At 38.5% G+C, this 22,727-nt stretch overlaps 1 protein-coding gene across 4 annotated transcripts in view; it reads right to left on the reverse strand.

Moving 5' to 3' along the window:
- The window catches only part of LOC132908009 (transcription factor AP-2-epsilon), a 202,637-nt gene that overhangs the window by 60,166 nt on the left and 119,744 nt on the right, over nucleotides 1-22,727 (reverse strand). The window lies entirely within an intron of this gene.

Raw genomic sequence — 22,727 nt, forward strand, 5'->3', positions numbered from 1 at the left:
ATTGGACTCGCGCGAAGCCGGCTTTAACGCGGGAAAGACAGAGTTTCCGAGTAGACTCTTCCATTTAAACTTTAAACGAATATGAATTACCGGAAGATTTAACACGCTACGTTAGGGTTGCGTCGATCTTTGCAAATAATCGCGCAAAACTGAGCGTGAACATGAGAGCACCGTTGCCAATCGATAATAAAAAGCACGAGCAGCGATAAATAACAATCTTGCGCACGATCCATGGTGTCTACGATACCTAAACGATCAGTGTGTTTAAACGCGGCCTTTATCTTGATGCGCGTCGTTTAATTTACGTGGTTTAAGTAACGTGCTCGTTTTTGCAAAGTATATTACTCGAAGTTATTTAAGCAAACACGACGATATAAATGTTTGGAATGAAAGGAACTTTGCGTGCGTACAAATACGTATATATCGAGTGATTCTCTAAATCGTCGGTAAAATTGAAGTACGCATATATAAGTCACGCGATTCCATTATCGAAAGATTTTATAGATTTGGTCGTGCTTTTGATTTGAAGAACTCCGCCTTTAAAGAACTAAATGACACGACGTGACTATCGTGCCACATGGTACTTTAAATTACTGCAACCTCGAGAATTTTCTGGATTCCAGCATTTCCAACCTACTTCAATTAATAATTCTCCACGGCTCATTACATAACATAACGAAACGTGCATCATTGACGTCGTGTCGTGTAGGTTAATGTAATTACTTTAATTGGAATATGGTCGCGCGAAACAAAATTTAAAACAGTCTAAAATTTGAGCCGAACTTCAAACCATTTAAACAACCGACTATGTTAAATTCCAAACGTTTCTTAACTCACCCAGAACAATAGATTGTCCGCTCAGATCTCGTTTAATCTAATTCTCGTGTAACGTTAAAATATATATTAATTATTCTCTTTCCGATTTTAATTTTTATCTAATATACCAATTATCTACATCCTGCAAACTCTTGATCCTTCGGAATTATCGTACATTTCAGCTTGCTCGTACTTCACCAGACGTTTCACGTTTCAAAGTAACATCTTCTCTCTTCGCAGACCTTCAGCCTAATTCCCACGTTCTCTACTCTTATAACAATAATATTCCTTACATGTTTAGAGTCAAGTTTAGCGCACCAAAAATTTCTCATCTTAACACCTACCCTTAACATGGCTCTCCCTGAAACAACTCTCACAGACTCTCGTCAAAAGTACAAGATCGTAACCTACACAACTCGCGGCTACGCCCTTCCATCGCGTGCACGTTGTGTCCTTAGCAATTAGCGTCAGCGATCAATCATCAAGACGCAACGTCCGAATCACCTCCGGTCGAGGCAGCTGCGAGACCGGTAATCTCTGCCGTGTGTATGCGCTTTCTCGATGCTCCGAAAACTCGGTTCAGCCGCGTTGACCGCGTTTTCGTTCGGTCCGCCATTCGCAGAACCGAGGCTTGCGCGGATCTCCGTCCAATTCTCTAATTACGAGGCCGGCGAAGATAAACGATTTCCTCGATCGACGTTCACTAATGGCTTGCTTGGTGCGGAGCACAGCACGGCAAATACGAGCGGCGACGATGAAAAAGGGACCGATGAAGGATTAAGCGAGAGGCAGAGGAGGGAAGATCGGGGTCCGATCGTTCGACAACAATGATGTTCACCGTTAATTTGAGTGGACGAGTGAATCGGCCGTTTATCGCTCCGGCGCGGCGGCGTGAAGGCCGTGGACACAGGGCCACGCACACGTGTATACACGACACGTAGCCGTGGACACAGAGCCATGCACGCGTGTATACACGACACATAGCCGTGGACACAGGACCACGCACGTGTGTATACACGACACGTAGCCGCGCACACGGCCTCGTGGTAAGAGGCGAGAGTCCGGTCCAGAGGGTTCAAGCTAACGGGACCAAGAGCCGATCGTACAAGCGCGGCTCTGTGGCCAGCACGTTTCGCACACCCGCGCGAGAACATGTACACGCTTGCTGAAGAGCGCGAGCGCGCACGCCCGCATCTGCACGTAGGGGGAAAGGTTTTTATAGGCCTGGAACGTGTCCGTGAGCAGCGTTACACTGATATACGATATACATGGACCTTTGCCGGCGCGGTGTTTCGAAGCTGCGCCCTGTCGCGGCTCTGGTGATTTCAACGCTTGTTCAGGCGCGAGTTTTTAATTCATGATAATTGGCCGCGCGACTGTACCGGCTGACTGCAATCGGGATGAGTACAATCGTTAACCACTGCGACATCCTGGAAATTCTTTCGCTCTCAATTATCTACTAATTTTTTAAAGAGATTTTTAACTGCCTTTTAATTGGATCCTGCGATTAGGTTTTGTATGCTTCCGAAGACTTTATTTTTCGCAAGTTACAAACGAGTTTCAATTGTTTGATTTCTACTGTGAGGAACGCCGAAATGCGATAATTCTTCTACTGCAACAACAGCCTGAATGGTTTTCGTCTTCGTGTCATCGCGAGGAGTAGGTTTATATCGCAAATCGAAATGTCGCGCGCAGCAGGTATAAAGGGTCTTCGCGGAGATACATCTTCGTTTGTTATTGTTAAAGATCCAATCGCTATTAGTCAGGGAAAATGTCAGTTGAAACGTTTCCATAGCGAGCGGCGCACGTGTTTATGTATATGCGAACGATCTATTGCGCAATCGCGACAACTCGAATCCAATATGCTGTTACAATGTTAAACGGCAAGTGTGACTCGACTTTAGTTTTGAATTTATCAGTCGGACATCTCGTAACGCAATACAAATGGAGCCGCGCCGATTCGTCAACAGTATACGCCATAATTAACGTTTCATGATCGTCGGAACGGGCATTAATTATAAACTACGAATAGTGTTGCTTCATTCTCTCTTCCTAGGAGGTTAATGCGACAATGGTTTTTATTAAAGAAAGTCGGACAGGTATGCAAAAATCCTTAAATTCTCAGCCGACAAGTTTGTAATTATGACTTTCGAATAGTCGCCTAGGGATACGATTTAAAATTGTCATTACAAGGTATAGGTATTTTGAAATTCGTTGTAATGTAAAGAATCACAAGTAAAGCTGTTTCATACAAGTACACATATGCTGTTTCGTGGCCTTTCCATTTTCCATTTTTCGTCATTTTCGTATCATTTACTTATTATAAACGTAAATTATAAACTATATCGAGATCTTTCCATTTCTCGAATATATGAAACTTGGCAGAAAATATGTTGAACGATCATTGACGTTACAACCAAGAAATTTTAAGATCCCAAAGATTTATTTATATGCCAGATTTCTGTTTCAAAATATTCGAAATTTATGTATCTTTATGATGATAAAAATAGCATGATAAATGACGAAACGAATGAATAAATCATAAATGAAGTTATGAATACTATACATTGACTATATAATGATATATTTTACAATTCCAGCGAAGAAACAGTCAAAAGAGGTTTTTTCGAAACACAGATCAACGATCAACTGTCAGACCATGTCGACTGAAATGCAACCATACCGTGGGATGGTAATTTGACGCCGAAAGGCAATGTTTATGCGCAGAATAATTATCAAACGAGATTTGACAACGATCGTACTAGATCTCTACTGCTTGACTCGTAACCAGCCAGGAGAGCGGTTACGATTTATTCCACGCTCAATGGCAAAGTGTCTACAACGCAGGACCGATTTATTCCAACAATTCCTCTTTACAATTTCGATTAGCTACAGATTAGGAAGCAGCTGTTGTTTATGTGTGTTTCACGATGACATGACGTCTCGAAACTATTGATTTCCTCTGGCAATTGCATCTGTCACGTGGTAAATGTCTAACGGTGTTCACCAACAATAACGATAAATTCTATGATTTTTACGAATTTCGTTTAGAACAATTTCCATGCTGACTTATCATAATTGTAAACCAGTGACGCGCTACCTTTCATACAATCGAAATTTATGTTACTTCTTACAGAATTCTTGGAATTAAAAGCGTTGCAGTATTCATGATATGTCAATTGTGTTCGGAAATTTATGTGAATATTCTGCAACTTTTATAGTCATATGTACTTATCTAAATAAACACAAATACAGACATGTATTAAATAATTATAGATATGTATTATTTTTGTATAACAAACGTCATTTATATTAAAATTCTTGTAATATGTCGTAAATATTTTAGTAGGCGAATAAAATAAAAAGCGTTACGATATAGGGAAAGAAATTATTTCAGAAACTACGTAATAAGAATCAATAACAAGTATAGAATATCATTTTGTCGTTGTCCACAAAATTTCGAATGAAATCAAGCCGTAAAACAAGTATTCACTTTTCTCCATGAAAACACAGATTTCACGATTTCTTTCCGCGCGTCAACGAACCACATTGTAGTTGCAAAAACGGTAGGTACACGTCACGCCTATCTATGCCAACCTATCTCTCCTCTAACTTCTATAACTCCAGACGCAGCAAAAACGAAATGCATCGCTCGTTTCAACCGGCGTGTACTGAAAATCATTTTCACTGTCCGCAACCGAAGCAACGTTATTTATAGTTAGGTCGATAGACACTGTGTCGCTTTCACCGTTCCTTTCATTTCCCTCAAAGAAAAATGATTCGTGATATTTTTAATTGCAAAAGTCGCTCATTGTCAAACCGGTACGATTTATCTCTAGTATCTAGTTGAATCGAGACTCCCGTCAATCGTTCTGTCATTAAATCATTAGATTCCTCTAAATCACCTTTTTCCAATGTTTTTATCGTATTCAAGCTTTTGTTAATGATGCTCGTTCATGATATAGTTCCTTAAGCGACGTCAACGTGCAAACAGATACGGCATAATAAATATCCATATGTACGTTATTTGCTAGAAGCATAGATCTAGCTTTTTGATCGCTCAAAGAGAGCAAACCGGGATGGTGCAATGACCGCGGTCATTAATTAGATTGATTTATTAGCCCTCGGGTGTACGCTCCTGTCAAAAGGATAATATTTTACGACGTTCCTAAAATGTGATTGCGAAGCATCGGTGATTTAGAGGATGGCAAATATCGACGGGTAGAAGAGTACACCGGTTCGATTAATTTGAACGAGTCGTGGGACTCGTGGAACGGCGGAAGTTATGACATCGATACGATTAACTCGAGATGTTCCTGTCATTCAAAATTCTGATTGCTTTCGGATAGGCTGCTTTGAAAATTAGCGACCGTCATGTCGCCTCTAGTCGCTAGTACGAAGGCGATGCGACTATCCAAGTTCCTTCAGCTACTCATTGGTTATGCGCGTGCATAATTTATCTCGTTATTAAAATAACTTCCTGTCGTCTCGTACGATCTTAAATTGAAAAAAGATATTATTCGGCGTGCTTCGTTTGGAATTTATGAATTCACAGATTAATTTCATAAAGAGCAACCTTAAAATTATTCCCTCTTGGAAAGTGAATGCCTAACGAATGACCTAAAACAGATCGTCGGAGTACTCTCTATTGAACAAATACGTCAATGATATTTGATCATACAATACGTGTCTACATGATGAAATTAGCTTTGGCTTTTCACTTTGCCTATTTAGTGACTTCATTCTAATGTCTTTGAAACTATCATTCTATCACCGATAAAGCGACGCTTTACATTAACTTACCATCCTACCGCGCTTAAATCACTGTCAACTATATCCATGTACACATACTGTTCTCTATCAACAGTATTTACGGTTATTACGTATTTTCAACTACCAATATCTGTTTATCGCCATTATCTCTACCAATGATGCTCCATATGCTATTTTATGCCAATAGCGAATATCCGTTGCTTTTCACCATTTTTTCTATCGATATCCTCCAATTTGTGACTGCGTTAGCAAAGACTATACGCTCCTTTTTACCAGCAATAACTTTGTATACTACTTCCTACAATCGTTATTTTCTAGTATTTCTACTATACTATAGTTACTATACCAGCAATATCCTTATATTCTCCTTTCTATTACCATCATTACCTTCGCTATTGATACCTCTGTATGCTATGTTTTATCTTCGATACTTCTGTCTGTTTCTAATATTCTTAAATTTGTTACCACATCAGCAGCATATTTACACATTCCTTTCTGCTTGCTGTTACCTTTAACAGCAATAATCTACGTATCAGTTCCTAGAATCGATATTTTTCAGTATTTCTCTCATCGATATTCTCCAATTTGTTACCACGGCGACAAACAACTTGCTGTTTGCAATTCTCCGTGTGGAACATGCTTATATGCAGCTGCACGCGTACTATGCACTAGCGATGCAACTAACGTTGAACGTGGTTCGCGACAAGAGGCGAAGGCACACGGCACAACCGGCATCAATTAGATCGTGTTATGCTAATGCGGTCTGCGTGTATAGAGCGAAATACGCGGCGAAAAGCAGCAATCATCTCGGAGACTACAGAGTCGGATCCTCGTAGGCGGTCGACCATAGCCAACCGAATCCAACGCGAATTCAGTCGTGAACGGCAGGTGTAACGCGAGATAGCTGAATTTGTTGGGCGGAAGTTCTGCATAATTATCCTAAATATCATGGCAAATTTTGCTTTGTTTGGAACAAGGTAGAGTTTCATTCAGTGGATACAGAACATGTTTATGTTTTGTTGTTTTGACTCCTGAAGGTATTTAGCCTCTTCTTGGGGCCTTGGATGACATATTTTGTGGTTTCTTTTTTGTTAGAACTAAATTTGAGGCAAAAATCAGTTCGTGAAATGTGGCAGGCTTAACTAGCAACTTGTTTTGGCTAAATGTATGTAACGAATGATCGTTTTGACATTGGCATATTCCAATAATTATTCAGAGTATGATTATAGATTTTTGCTAATATTATGCTGGAAGTAATGTTTCTATTATCAGATGTCATTCATTCTACTTGCTTCTCATTTCACGTAAAAAGTAAAGCAAAAACATCTAGTATCCTAGTGGTTCTTATGGATAAATCTTGCGGAAAAAATCGACTCGTGACTGTACTTTGATATCACTAGAACATATTAATATCATGGAAATATACTTATGAATCGAATGTTTAATTTATAAATTTAAAACTAAGCAACAACTTTTTGTTTTCGTTGTCTGATGTTAAGAAAACCGTTAAGATAATCTCGATACCTGTTACGTAAATGTTACGATATTATTATTAAAGATTTGATTAGTGGTGAAAGTAGATGCTGAAAGTTTAAACATATGCTTGAATTGTATCTTGAACATTAATTATTTATATTATAATATAAATTATTTATTATTTATTATTATATTATAACATGAATCTTCTTGCAAACGATTTAATATAAAATCACGTTTTATAAACTAAAAAAATGCTGTTTGACGTATCTTTGTTTTAAAAAAATCTATCTCAAGAGTATAATTCGTATAAATATATATGTTTAGTTTAGTAGACTAATAAGATTATAATAAACTAAGCGATTGATTAAGCTGTTCAGAATGCAGTTTGTTCAAGACTTCAAGTCTTCAAGCAACAAATCAAACGCGTTTCGCAACATTATAACGTCTTGTCATTGGTTCATAACGTGATGCATAGATTCGAGAAAAAAACCTTGCGATAATTACATTCTGTATGGACAGTATTGATTCGATTCTTAAGATGTCAGCATCAGAATTGTTGAGGATTAACTGATAGAGAAACGAGTGGATGAATTTCTAATACAAAAATATATTGGAATAAGTATAAGTATAGTGTATGCTGATCCAGTTCCCTCTCTGTGTTACAATACAATAAAATACAATAGAGAGCACGTTCATATACTTAAAGCAAAGGACATTACTAAAAAGTTAATCTTGGTGTGTAGCTCTAGCTGAAGGTCACAAGAAACAACAATAGAAATCTACTTATAGCTCTTTTGTTTCTAGACCTTGTAACCCAAAACAAAATTTATATTCAAAGGCACAATGATATGGAGCTCTCCTTATGTTGAATTTTTTCACTAAATTCTATTCTCTTCGTAACAGCGGTCTCCAGATCACGGATATACAAAAGAAAAGGTATTGAGTTTTTCTTCAAGTAATTACTTCAACCAGAATCAACGTGTGAACGCCGTTCATAATAAATATAACCAAGAGCGGGACAAGTAAAAGTTCATGGCTGTCACTTTTTCTTCCGAATGTGATAACACGATTCACTGCGCCATAAGCTTTGCAAAATATCAAAAGAGTCATTCATAAAGACGTTCTGTTTTCACCGTGAAATTATTAACTTAGTAGATTGGTCAACGCGTTCTTTGAGATATTTATTAACTTTACACCGCATGGCTGCGATGAATGGGACGTAGAGGGAAAGAGAGAGAGAGAGAGAATTTACAGCGGTAAGAATCATTTGATAATCAATTAGCTTCAATTACGTATAAAGCGTATGGTTGCACAAGGTCCGTGAAATCTTCTTCACGAAATGTGTTTCATGGAAGTATTCATTTTTATGGAATTTTCGAAATGAAATTTCATAGAATTTCTTATTTATGAAATATAATACAGTGTTTATAATATTCTTTCAATTTTTATCAGTGCTTTTAATTCTAATACTAATCAAAGCTCATTTCTATGTGTGTCTCAGCGATTTAGCAAACTACTTGCAACTGACAATCATGCAATTTATACCAATTAACGCAGTTCGATAAATAGATATTTCACCGCGCTGTTTGACCAGCCAACGTTCTACAGAAAACCTCGTACATTATCTACGACAACAATGACTTGTTGGACAAATGACTCGTTCTTCCGAACATCGTGTCGAGGCTGGAAAAATAGTCGCGTGACAACGAGTCTCCGGCTTGTACCAATAAGTCAGTCGGTCCAGTTGGTTGTAGCCGATAGAAAAATATGCCGGCCAATAAATACGGCTATACGTATCGCCATATGATTTGTAGATCGCATTATACGACACTACACGACGCGTGCGTGCTGTTCGATCGTGTATTAACGCCTTTTATCCTGCTTTTTTTCCTACAGCCTTTCCCAACCCCGTCGCCAAACGAGCTGCGTGACCGCGATGATAAAGAACACGTTAATAATTTTTGCTTACGTGTTGAACTGCCGCGCCGGGCCGATCTTTGTTTTATATTTTCAACGTGGCAACGCAGATCCTGGCTGCCAACGAATTGCGATAGATCCGCGCGAAGACACGACTTCCTCCGGATTCTTGTCACGCGATACTATCACCACGAAAGCGGGGATGAAATCGTTTCCTCCAATTGAATACTTCACTCTCGGAGAGAACGTTTGGTTCGTTTGTCACGCGTGTATTGGAAGAATAGGGCAACTTTGTGTCATCATAATCTCTCAACAATTTTAACATACAAAATAATGAGAAATGGGAAGAACAATCAAAGGGCGTACTGCATTTGTCAGTGATTTAAATAAATCAGTAGAAGCTAACTTAAAATCAAATCACTTTTCGTAAACCTGAAAGAACTTTTTGAATTCAATCGCGCTATGAATTTAATTAATATTCGTAGCGTATTTTTCCTATCATATTTTTCTTCCTCTTCTGTTTGCTTTTCGATCGGGCTCTACCCAAACAACAATATCAGAAAAATCACCAATTCTATATATAAACCACTTCTTTCCGTATCTTTCTAAACATCAATTCCTACTCAATCCACTTTTGCCTCTTTCCCTGAAAATTTTCAAACCCCTTGCACCGTGAGTGAAACACGGAAAACTAAGGGCATCTGCATTCCACGGAGACAACGAGAGCGGGACCACGCGGAGAATCCTCCCACGCGGCGCGAAATAATTTCTCAAAGAGGACGGGAAGGTCTCGAGCGATCCGTGGACCAACCCGAATCCGCCTACCTGATCCGGTAACAGGTTCCACTCCCTGTCGTGTAGCGGCGTTATTTAAACGCGTACACTCGTTTCGTCGTGCACCTACACGCGTGGCCACGGCCGTGTGGACGTACACGTGGTCCGTATCGACAGAACGGAATAGAGCTCATGTTTAAATACATGCGGTGAAACGTAGGCAGGTACTCTACTCACAACACGCCGTTGGGTATAGGCCGACATGCGCAGGTGCCTTCGGGCTGCCTCGAGCCGAGCATTAAATTCATTCTTTGGACAACGCCATGAGGTGACGGAGAAGCTCTCGAGAAGAATCTCCATAGCTGCCGTGCGTCTCGCGAAATGTGGTTTCCGTGGCACTCGAAAGAGAGTTGGGGCTCCAGGTAATGGCTCGATGACGGTGGGCCGAAGTTTTTGAAGTAAACAAGCAGCCATTTATTTTAACGAGGTAGATTCGTTTTTAGAGCATAGTTAAAAGGTGATAAAGAAAGTTAATTCTTCGATTTCTTGTGAATTCTTTTTCAGGGTAATTTTTATGAAGTTTGGCTGATGATTGATCGTAATTTTCGAGATAATTAAAAAGCAATAAAGCCACTCTTGCGAGTTTTCGTGGATTTTTTGGATGTAACGTTGAACGAGGGAGATTAAAGTGAGTTTGAAGCAGTGATTTGAAAATGAGAATAAGATTAGTAGTATTTGAAGCGTTTGTCGGACCCAGTATTTGTATAATTGTAGATATCCGGAAAGTTATTCGTCATAACGAGACAATCGACGTTTTATGAGGAGCTATTTAGACATTTTAATGGGTGTGATAAATGGTTTCGATGAAGTTGATAATAATACAATGCTGAAGATCAATAATGCTAATGCTATTTTAATTGGTAGATTAAAGTGCTGTTTGAGAATCAATAATGTAAGTAGAATGTATAGATAGACCAATATATTGCAACGCAATGATAGTCACTTTAAATTTTTGTCTTTTATAATATAAAGAAATATTTTGACATTCCATTATATGTATACTATACTTAGATATTTCCCTATCCCTGTTACGTAATTACAAATGTAAATTTAGAAATAACGAATTACAACATAAGAAGCGTTAATAAATATTCTCATTTTACTTATGTCATCGTAATAGTCTATTTCCAATAGTAACATCTACGCTGTGCACTTGTAAGCTCCTTACCTTGAAATACGATATACAGAAAATGAAGTGTTGGCGCATCGACGCGTTTTCATCCTTTGCTTGTAAAAACACATATTATTATGTTAGCGCAGCGATAATAGATACAATTAGCTGGTCACAATTCTGTCAACCTTACATGGTACAACATTATTTTGACACTATTATATTTACTGAACTCATAATTGATTCCATTATTACTTCTGTCATTGCATCGCGGATTTTTCGCCTTTTGATATATTAAGCAGACTCGCATTCACGCGATGATCTCGTAAAACTTGATCCAGTAATTTTATGTGTGTTTCTAATAAATGTCTTGCAATTTCTACGTACAATTTCAAATTGGTTCCAAATTTTACCTATAGGATCAAAATAATCGCATTTTATTACAGTGCGACAGAAATTTCAAAAAGTTTCGTCTAACGAGCATAATATATTTATAAGAATCCTCTGCGGTAAACGTTCGCACACCTTCGTGACCTACTATACAAGGAAGAACATTTAAACTGATCTACCAACCGAATCCAAACCAAAGCCTCTTAATACTTTGACAAGCCTCGCGAATAGACTCTATAGGCGGAAACTTTTCCATTGAATGCAGCACCGAGTGAAATACCTCGCGCTTCCTCCATAGCTGTCTTCTGGGACTCGCATCTCCAGCAGACCATACGATTCATATTTCATATTTCTCGCGCGAATCTATGAGTCATATTCGAACGTGTGCACATCTGGCTGTACAAGGCGGCCAACATCGAAGTAGGACGTGAAAAGGTTAACGGTTGTATCCGCGTGTGGAAGAAGCTCGTCCATCGATACACACAAATCGCGTTGTCTGAAACAATAGCCGGCATTCAAGGCTAATCGAAATAATCGGTGGCCCGGAGATGAGCCGTCGACCAGAGCTAGAGCACAATGGCTAATAATATAAGCTGAAAGGTGAAATCTCGCGCTGTGTTGTCGTTTCTTCGACCGTAGGAACGTTTGAACTCGGTTCGTTCGTGACTTCGTCCACGATCGTTGCGGCAGTGTCATTAGAGGAAGCCCATTTGAAAGCGCGTCGCGATCTCCTGATCGTGCTGATAACAAGCTGGAAACGATGCTCGGAATTCCGCGATAATGTTAGGACGATCGCAACGCGTCCAGGCTGGCCAGGCCTCCGAGGCGTTCGGGCGGAACCGTTTCGACGGATACGGCTAGGCCCGCCGCCAAATGGTTCGCATTCCTGCTACGCTGCTCGCATTTTTCATCGTACATGCTCGATAGGTTCCGTGGATACGACGGATACAGTTTACGAATGGATTTGCGCTTATACGATAAACAAACGTTTGTAGGTAGTCAGGTTGATTTGTCGTGCCCGTTAAGCTTGGTATTCACGTGCGACACAAAATATTTGCGATTGAAAGGTTCTTCGGACTAAGGCTTTGATTACAGTGGATGAATGTTTTGACGAACTGTCATTCCGATGAATGAAACATCCGAATACCGCATATCAAGAATGCTTACACTCACGAGAATATATATATATATTTTTTTTTTTAAATAGTTTATTTAGCCAATATTTGATTTTTTGTACATTTTTGAGATTCACAATAAACAATGAATTTGAGTATAGTGTGTTTAGGCAAAAGTACCGATACGCGTCGGTACGACGTAGCCATCTAATATGTCTAATATGTCTAATATGTGTCGTGGAATATATACGTACATGTTTGATTGCTTAGAAATATTGAGTTTGTCAGAATATGCATCTATTTTAATTACACGTAGATTGAAGCGATAAATTTGTTTCGGTGCAGACGCGAGCATTGACTTTGTCAAAAATTGGATTGTATTACTATCCCCTGCCTTTTTTTGCTACCCTATCTCACGTTATACATTCGAACAAAAGTCAGTTAACCCTATTTCGTCGATTTCACAATACTAACACCGCGAACGTATAACGAGCAAAATTAGAATAAGCATCACTTTGGGAAACGATTTCATTAGCGGCAAGTCGTTACTCTTGCTTTCTCTCTCTCTCTCTCTCTCTCTCTCTCTCTCTCTCACTCTCTCTCTTGTTGGCAGCATCAAAAGGCGCATTCCAGTAAACGACCGATTCTCTTCGCTGTTTCTTTCATACCGTTTGCATACTTATTATTCGGATGCGTTGTCGGCTGCTCGTCGACTCTTTGACGGCTCGGCTGAGAAGTAATTTGGAACCAGAAAGCTTAGTAATTACCATGTAAATCGACTTCGGATTATTAAAGCTCGTAATGTATGCGTCTTATTTCGCACTCGTTACTCGGCTGCCTACCTATCGAGCCTAAGAAGTCGGCCGTGTTCGGGCCAAAAATTCTCTTCGTCGCAATTTTCGATTTATTGGACAAGACTCGATGCTTCCTTTTTTTCATCTTTTATCTTTACGAAACTGTAACCGTATGATAATGCACAGATGTCAGATAAGGCTTCGTAAGGCATCCGATTAAACGCGTTGCTAGTCTGCACGCCTGTTAACCTGCCTCGTCTCACATCTTCCGCGTCGTTCAACAACGTTCTTTCCATCTGACACGTCCAATATAGGCGATGCAAATTATTTTCGCGACGTAGGTGCGAATTTCGAGGCGCATTAGCGCGACGAAATTGGTCTCTTCCTTGGTTGCGAAACAGAGTGAGCTCCGTTTCGTGTACCTTCTGTGCTTCGTTTTAGTAATCGGACATTCTTTGGCAATCGCTTCCTGGAACCGATTCTTCCTCTGGTCCTTCATGAAAATTCATCATTTTCAGGCTAGTCGAGGTTGGTGGTTAGTTTGGTCTGAAAATTCTCGTGTCAAACACGTTGAATCGTTCATTTTGGTGCATGCACGTTGTGCGATTTCCCCCTTACCATATATATATGGTAAGCGCTTGGTTGTCGTTAAGAAGAGGCCATGCAATTTGATCGATATTCATTCGAAAATGTTAAAATTCATAATTTGCTCGGATAAATTTTTATATAGGAAGATTCCAAGTTCTTGTTTCATATTTTTTAAAGCTTGCTACTTGAAACAATTCAGGGAATAATAATAAATTACTCCGTAGATTTATAAAATTTGAAGCTTGTAACTTTCATTCGAAGAAATCACTGAATCTAAACATGTTTTCTGATTATGGTAAACTTTCAATATAGCTACGTAGCCTCACCGTAGAAACACACATTTTTCCATACTTCTCTATTCAATCACAAACAAGTAAGCTTAGTATTTTCCTGTATTTGTAACAACAGATTCGAACGGAAGAATTCTACGTTCATTTACATCAACAACAAGGATCAACGGTAACAGTTAATCATCCGTTATGCAGTAATTATCCCGAAGGAAATATAATACGCGTTTCCAACGCAATCCGTTCCTTTCTCAATAATCACGTCCATCCGTGGAATCAAGCCGTGAGTAACAAACCGAATGTAACTTCAGCCTCTACGCTATGCATAAGGAGGATAATAAAAGCGGCTAGCAGTGTTGTGGTAGTTTTTCCAATCGTACGTTTCTTTGCCATCCGGGAACATGATTTTACACCGCGCATGTTATATCCGTTTTATACGGTTAACACTCAATCACTGTTGAAACGCGAATCGAGTTTTCGCGTTTTCTCAGCTACAAAACATGAGCAACGCGTTACTGTCACTTCCTGTCTCTATTCTTTCGAACCTCTTACTATGGAAAGAGCGCAGGAAAGCGCTTCAGATTTATTTATTTATTTTGTGCCCGAGTCATAATTTAGTTCCACGATTACCGTCCGTGTGAGATAATTCTCGCAAGTTGTCGTGTTTCTTCAATTCGAATCGTTCGAAACAGTTGTGCTTTCAAGTTTAAAATTAAGAGCTTAATATTCTTAATACAACGCGGTTTGCATGCATTACTATTTGCATATCGATACGGTGCAATCGAGAATAAAATGCGAACGTTAACAGGTTGCACGATAATCGTATACTGGTTACGAATGCTACGATAAAAGGATGCTCCTGGAGGCAAACTTGTCCCTGTCTGCGAAACGAGCGCCTTATCAGAGGTCGAACCACATTTAACTGTTGCACGGTGAACATTGTGCGATAAACATATGTTGAAATGAACGTAAAAGACTGCGAAGATAGTGGCAGAAAATTTAGTGGTTGAGCGTGGATGGAGTTTCGATACCGCCTGTTAAGTTAGTTCAAGAAATTTAGATAGTAACAAAGGAACCCAAATTGAAAAGTAAATTGTACAAATTGATATTCGCTTGTCCGTCCAAAAATATGGAAATACTTGTTATTTTGTTCGGATACTCCAATATTAATGACCATATTTTTGATAATTATTTATTCCAAGGTTTCAAATTGAGGTAAAAACCAATAATGAATACGTTACAATTTTGTTTCCCATAAGCAAAGAACACGAACGTACACACGAGTATCACGCTACTCAATAAGCATTAATTCACAGACGCTACTAGAGGTAGCTACCTTCTGGTACTCGGGAGAACCCGATCCGAATCGCCAATCGCGATAGTAGCCGTGTTCAATGGCCATTCATAGTCGCGCGAATTAAAAACTCTCGGCGTCGAACTAGCGAAATACGATGCTCGAACCTGTTTCTAATCCAAACGTGGAAACATCGCCCCGCATTCCCTTATCTATAGTTGTCAGCTTCCGCGCGAGGGACCAACCGCTGCCGGATAAACGGAGGTAACGGAGAATCCGTGCGAGCACCGAGGATGCTCGTAATAACAATATACAAGCGGCTGAGTAAAACGGCCATTACACGGATAAATTTACAGATCTCTCGGTAGTTTATCGAGTTCCTTCCAACCCTGCCTCGCAACTATATTTATGCCTTTACACCACCTTAGTCAGCTTTAATCCAGATCTTTATTGCAGCCTACGAAGTTTGCTATAGGACACTTGGAGTCCACACAATGCGGAGACTTGTCAAAGAACCCGCGAAAATTCTTCCAACGAATTCACAGAAATCACTAATTTACTGTACTTCTGCCGTGAAAGAAGAATCGTTGAAAATTTTTCCCGCGTTTGATCCATGTAAGATGTGTGAATGGAGAAGTTGTTGTTTGATTGCGCGCTGCATCATTTTAGAGATGGTTGACCTGATGTCAGTTCGGTGGTTATAAATGGTTTATTTAATAGTGGATTGCCTATTCGTAGATTTGGCAATTACCGATGAACGTGAAAGTAATTAAAAAGAAAATTATTAAAAAGTGTGAGTTGGTTGGAATCCAATGATGCTATTATTTACACGATTTTCTCAATTGCCTGATAGCTGATTGCTTTGTTCGCTGAATATTAATTTATCAAAAGGTATATTTCCATTTATATTTGTCATTTAACCAATGCTAGAAAAGCCAGTAGAATAATATGACTTTTCACGACGATAGGGATCGTCAACTCTCACTTCCTCTTTCTGCGGATGCAATAACAATAAAATGAAGATTATTATACCAACGGATAATGCAATAAAACGAAAAATTCGATGCAGCAGATTTAAAGACCTCCCAGTTGAGTGCCGCAATGAGATGTACGAAAGACCAAGTAAAGCTCGACGTTTTCCCTTCGCGACGGAAGGATTTGCGGATTGCACGGTAGTTTTCTTCGTGAAATATCTTTTTTCTTCCTTTTCTTCTATCCTTGCAGCTGCCGCTGGATGACGGTACAAGCTGGAAATTTATTCAAAGTATTTCTCTCTACACAAATTTAATATCTTTACGAATAAGATTAAGCGCGAAGTTAAGTAGCTACTATTTGGTATAATTGTTTGGAAAAAGTTTCGTAATATCGCTATACTGTCGTGATACATTGTGAAGTAAATTTAATGAATAACTCATCGATTTATCTATAATTTTAAAAATAATACGTTGAAACGTCCAGCAACATTCTTCTAATTGCAAATTAGTAAGAGGCTTGGAATAAATCAAAAGATTATCACTTAGATAATCCTAAACGTGGAAACGTGAGACTATTACAAACTACGTCTAATCGTCCATCATAAATATTATTGCTTAAGAATTCTAGGCGATTTGAGTTTAACAACGCTAATCATCGGTAATTTCTTTCTATTCGATGCAATATTAATGTTCAAGGTAACAAAATGGTGAAAAACACAGTGTGATTATCTCAGTCGCCGTCACATGCTTTTCTTCGTTTCCATCATAATCCTATCACTTTATTTATCCCTATTCAATCGCTATATCATATCGCTATATTAATTTCAGTATCATTGTATACGGATCATTTCTTGTGAAACCACGTACGGACCTCAACGGAGTCGATTAAAATTTAGCTTCTGCGCGACTCGTGTAAATTTCCGTCTTCGGTTTCAGAACCTTTGATACTTCCAAACCACGATCGAACATGAATAATCTTCGTCGAAATCATCGACTAGAAATCCCCAAAGAAAATCTTTATCTAAATGTTTCCCCTATCCAGTCGACAGATTTTTGCGAGAAAAAAATGCAGCGGCTTGACTCGGTAGTCAAAAGGCCACGTATAAATCACGCGGTGGCATCTTAGATAATGACAGTCATACGGCGGGCTCGTGTGCGCCGGCCACGACGGCTGATATATTGTTCGGTGGCCGGCGAAGGTAGCGGTTAAAATTCTTCGCCAATGATAATCCGACTTCGACCGGGAGAATCGATGCGTGCACGATTTCCGGGCTATCGCGATCGGCCTGTTGCATCGTTAGGCGGTAACACGGCCTAAGTAATCATCGATCGGAGAAATTACACGCTTCCGCTTGTTTTTACTTGCACCGGCTCGCGTTCCTGGCACACTGTTGCTGAGCCGGTGGTACATGGTACCCCACAAAATGGGGAACATGCACTCCAGTTCTCGGATGCTTCCCTTAATTCTGGTTATTTAGACTTGATTCCTTTTACTGTCGTCGATCGCTATTTTGGTGCAATGAGAAAATCGAAACCGAATATTATCAAGAAAACATGAAATTACATACGGCATCTGCGCTTTTTTCTTTTGTTTCTTGAGTGTTGAGTGTAAATTTGGTTGATGAATGAATCGTGGATGATGAATGGAGAATCGAACGTATAGCAATGATTAAAGTAAACCGATTGTTTTAATAAGTGATGCTAGTGGATAAACAGTGTGGCTCATTTTCTTCGATATCTTTGTACGTCGAAATCTTACTGGATCTTTTGGAAAAGTATTTTCGCTGGAAGAACGTGGTTAATGATAAAGTGTACATACTACGTTACATTCAACGCGAAACGTTTAAAACATGGCTGTTATTAAAACGAAGACTGATATCAACATAGAAGCCGAATTCGACTACTCCATCAAAGAAAACACTTCCAAAGTTTTCTTCTTCAAAGAATTATACACTGCAGCTAGAGAATTAAATGATTAAAACACTGTCTAAATTATATTCGTCGAAATAGTTTTAAAAGAATCAAATTACACGGAACACTTCCTTCGATTACATTAGTTACAGTTTGTACAAGTTTTTAGGGCGAGATAGATAATATTCAGAAGGAAAGAAGAGGAAGCAAGGAACTTTTATATTCAGTATGTTATTATTGCTTTAACTCTGTTACGTTCTTTAAGTCAGTTTCAACTTAATTATGCTTTTCTATGGTTAAAAAATTATATCTCTAATATTGAAAATCCCTAGAATTAAAATAATTTTGCTCGATTTTGAAAAAAATAATATTCTGCAATAAGTAGTTGTATCAGAAACAATGTTCGTGGTTTATCCATTTGCAGGATAACTCTATATAACGAATAGAAGATTGAGTTATTAGTAGATCCTTCATCGAGGTAGTTTACGCGTTCTTCTGTAGGAAAACACACATTGAAGTAGAAGATAAACGGTCAGATGCAACGATGAAACAATGTTAAACTATTCGCACAAATCGTATGCAAATTATCCTGAGTGACCGTTTTCGTTGGCGGGTAAATTGCGAACGATTATGAAGATTACAGGTGTCGTAACCACCTTCTCACTTGCCGTTCAATTTGTCGGAAATGAAGAGATTTTTGTGTTTTATTACACAGTAATAAGAAATGCGTAGGAGACAAAACCACCTTGCAGCGATGTTCCTGTGTTCGTATAATATATTCTGCACCGCAAATCTCCACGGCACATCGAATATTATGCCGAACCTCTAATCCTCGCGATATATTTCTCTCTTTTCCTTCTTTAAAAATTGTTTGAATATTTGAAATTTGTTATCTCGATTTTCTTTATTAACTTTATTCCTTATACAAGAAGTTCTTTTGCGAATTGCGTAAGAAATAATCGAGTGTTCGTATGGTGCATAGAAGTACCTATTATAAATTTCATTACTAGTTTCGTGTTTATGATATCATAGCTGTTCGAAGTACCAATCTCCAACTCTCTAAAACCAATCATCATCGAGTGCTAATCAAAGGTTCACGACTGGGAGCCACCTCTAACAACATCGAAACTGATCGAGAATTTAAGTTACGGCTGTTCTTCTCTGACAAGGGTACGCTTTCATAACCAGGCGTAATTAAAACTAATAACGTGCGTTTCGGCTTCCAATCAGGAAGAGCACGCTCAGAGTCAGACACGAAAACCACGCGTTTTTATCGGAGAATAGCTCATGCTAAGTGAAAGTCACGCTATAACCTTTAACTGTTTGTTTAATTGTATAGTAGCCATTATTTTAACATGTAGAAAGTATAGAGATCAAAGATCTGAGCAGCGATTAAAGCTCTGAGACTGTCAATTTTGGATAGAGGAAGATCGACCATTAAACATTTAAGATAATGATCAAAAGATTTGGATGACGATCGATCCTTTAAAATACCTTAAAATGTTAATTTCTGAAGAAGATGCGTTATAGGTACATATGTATTACGATCAGAGTTTGCAGATGAGTTTTATACGTTGCAAGAACGAACGATAGATTCAGAGATAACAGTCGCACGAAGAATCGAGTCGAGAACGATCGTGGATGATTTTTACGGGCGCATCCACTGGAAATACGGCTAATGGAATCCCTGATGCTACTCTATAGATCCTGGAATTGGCACGGAGGTAAACGCGTTTCATTGGGATTCTGTGTACACAAAACAGTAACATCTCAGGATTACGTAAATAAATTATCCGTAACTTCATACTACAACATCAACATCGGATGATATTCGCTTATTATCCTTTCCGGTGTTTCCACGCAATGCGCTTTTCTATGTGCTCTCAAATATGTGCAAATAGAGTACCGAGATATCCTTTATAAGCATTTCAGAAATATTAACTCTTCGTTATGCGTTTATTATTTCCAGACGTTTCTTTATTTCATTACTTCGACCGCTTGTAAAGATTGATTTACAGTGAATTTGAAAGATTTTTAATAGCATAGATAAACAATTCTGAAATGAAATAAATTCATTCTATGATTGCTATTTGGTCTGCTTAATGTTTCATATTTGAGATATAATTTTGTTTTAAGTAGTAATAGCATCTAGTATTAGCTAACTAATATGAAAACATGGCCTGTCATGTTTCAAATCTGATTATCATACATGTACAATTATTAATTTCCTCCAATTGGATGAAATTAATCTGATGAATTTTCTCGAACAAATTAAGGAAATCGTTCTAAAATTTCAATTTCATCTACCTTCTCTCAAATATAAAAAGCTACTACCATTCAGTTCAATTGATCCAAGAGTCTCGTAATCTCAATCAAACTAATCCATACATCAATTTCGTCTAAAACATAGCTGGCTTTCATATGCCTAATCTATACAACAATTTATTCACTGAATCCTGCAGTACACCTGCTACAAGAGAAACCATCCACGGGAGAAAATTTTCTTACGTGAACAGGTATCGGCACGAAAAGCGGTTAATGGAACTTCTAATAGCGTCGGATCGCTGCATCGAACAGTGGCAGGACTGTAGTTATAGGATAGCGTGGTCACATCTCAGGATCCCGCGTAGATTTTTCCTGAAACCCGTTTCGTGACCTCGCACATGGGCTTGTATCTTACGACAATCCTGCCTACGCGTGAGCACGTCTCACTGGCCTCTGTCCCCGTTTTCGAGAGTGGTCAGAGGCATCGCTTCCTCGAACGATCACGATGCCCAATCAGAGAGGAGGAGCACCGTCGATCACTTATCTCGTGCGCGATCCCTATCTCGAGATAAATTTTCTGATAATTAGATCGTTTATATGATCGAAAGACCGAGATAAGGATTTGAATAAAGTATTATCCATGATAACGATAATAAAAATGAAGAAAGTGAGAATAAATCAATTTTGTTGCCTTCTGTAATTTTAACTTGTTACAGTGTCAAGAAATGTTTTAACGTTCATCCGAAACTTCGAAGGAATAATGATTTGAAATATGATCTATTGAATTCTATTACGATATCTTATGATCTTTTGAAAGAACGACGCTTTGGAAGTATGTAGGTATTCCTGTAAATTAAAAGTAAAATAAGCATTTCCCTATGTATAAAATTAATTTTAACAAACTAGAAATAAAATGAAAATAAGATAAAGAAAGGGGGAAGAGTCGATGATGACATTCAGAAAGAATTGCGAATACTTATGATATTCATCACTTATCGCGACCTTTTGTATTTCAGCAGTTTTTTGATTAAAATTCAACAAATTAGGGATTACCTAAAAAGAAACTAAAGTTCAATATGAAGAAAGAATCAATCAAGGACGTGCGAATGGTATTCGTGAATCGTTTAGACAGGTAATGGAGGATTTTATGACAAGCGTGAAATTTAGCAAGTATGATGTCCGTTGAAAAGCAGCATGAGATAAAATAATAATTTTAGAGGAGCTAAGATTTACCGCTCTGCTTCGTCCAACGATTGTTGGCTACATTTTTCGACATTCTTTCTTTCTTCATTTGAAGATGATGGGAGATATTGTTCACCGAGACGTCGATGCAATAAACGTACGAATGTTGTTTTTAATGTCCCGTTTCTAGATATTTCCGCTACACGCCACTTGATGAATACTTTAAAGCAATGTGTGCGTCGTCTTTACGATAGCAATTATAACGTTACAGTATGACGTAATAAACGATTATACGCGTTTCGTTATGCGCTAGAAGAAGTCTGATAACTGCTTTGAGTTACATCCCATATTGCGGTATGAGATAATTTGTACTAACAAGCTATCATTTTTAAATAACCCAATATGTTTAGAACAAGTTGCAGAAAAGCCTTCCTAGATTAAAAGAACGGCTATTATAATTTACTGCTTTTCTATCATTAGTACAAAATTGCATGGATGAAATTACTCAGGCTCCAAAAATGTTTATCGCAGTTACTATTATTAGTGAAATTAAAAAGAGAAAAGAAAAGTTCCTAATATTAGAATTTGTTTTATATTGCCAATTACCTTCAATAAACCGTGCATTACATATTTCCAATGGTCTCAAACATAACATTTTCAATGAAAAGACATCTATTCAACGATCGTTTCATTGGAACAGATGGAGCCAAGGGAAAGGGATTTCAATCAAACAAAATTTCTAACTTGAAAGTACTTTTCCATGTTCCCAGTTATCCCCGATAAATCATACAAAACCACTATCTTTAAATATTTCTAAAGACGTAAAACGTAAAATTTCGATTCGAGAAACACTTCAGAAACAGGACAGTCTCCGACTCGAATGAAGGAAAGGGCGCTTTAGCTAAATAAGGAGCGGTCGTGCATCGAGCTTCCTGGTCTGTAAAGATGACGCGCTAATAGCTTCGTTTTATGATAGTCCTGAATCCGGACACCTGAT

This window comes from Bombus pascuorum, chromosome 6, assembly GCF_905332965.1.
Source record: "Bombus pascuorum chromosome 6, iyBomPasc1.1, whole genome shotgun sequence".
NCBI lineage: Eukaryota > Metazoa > Arthropoda > Insecta > Hymenoptera > Apidae > Bombus > Bombus pascuorum.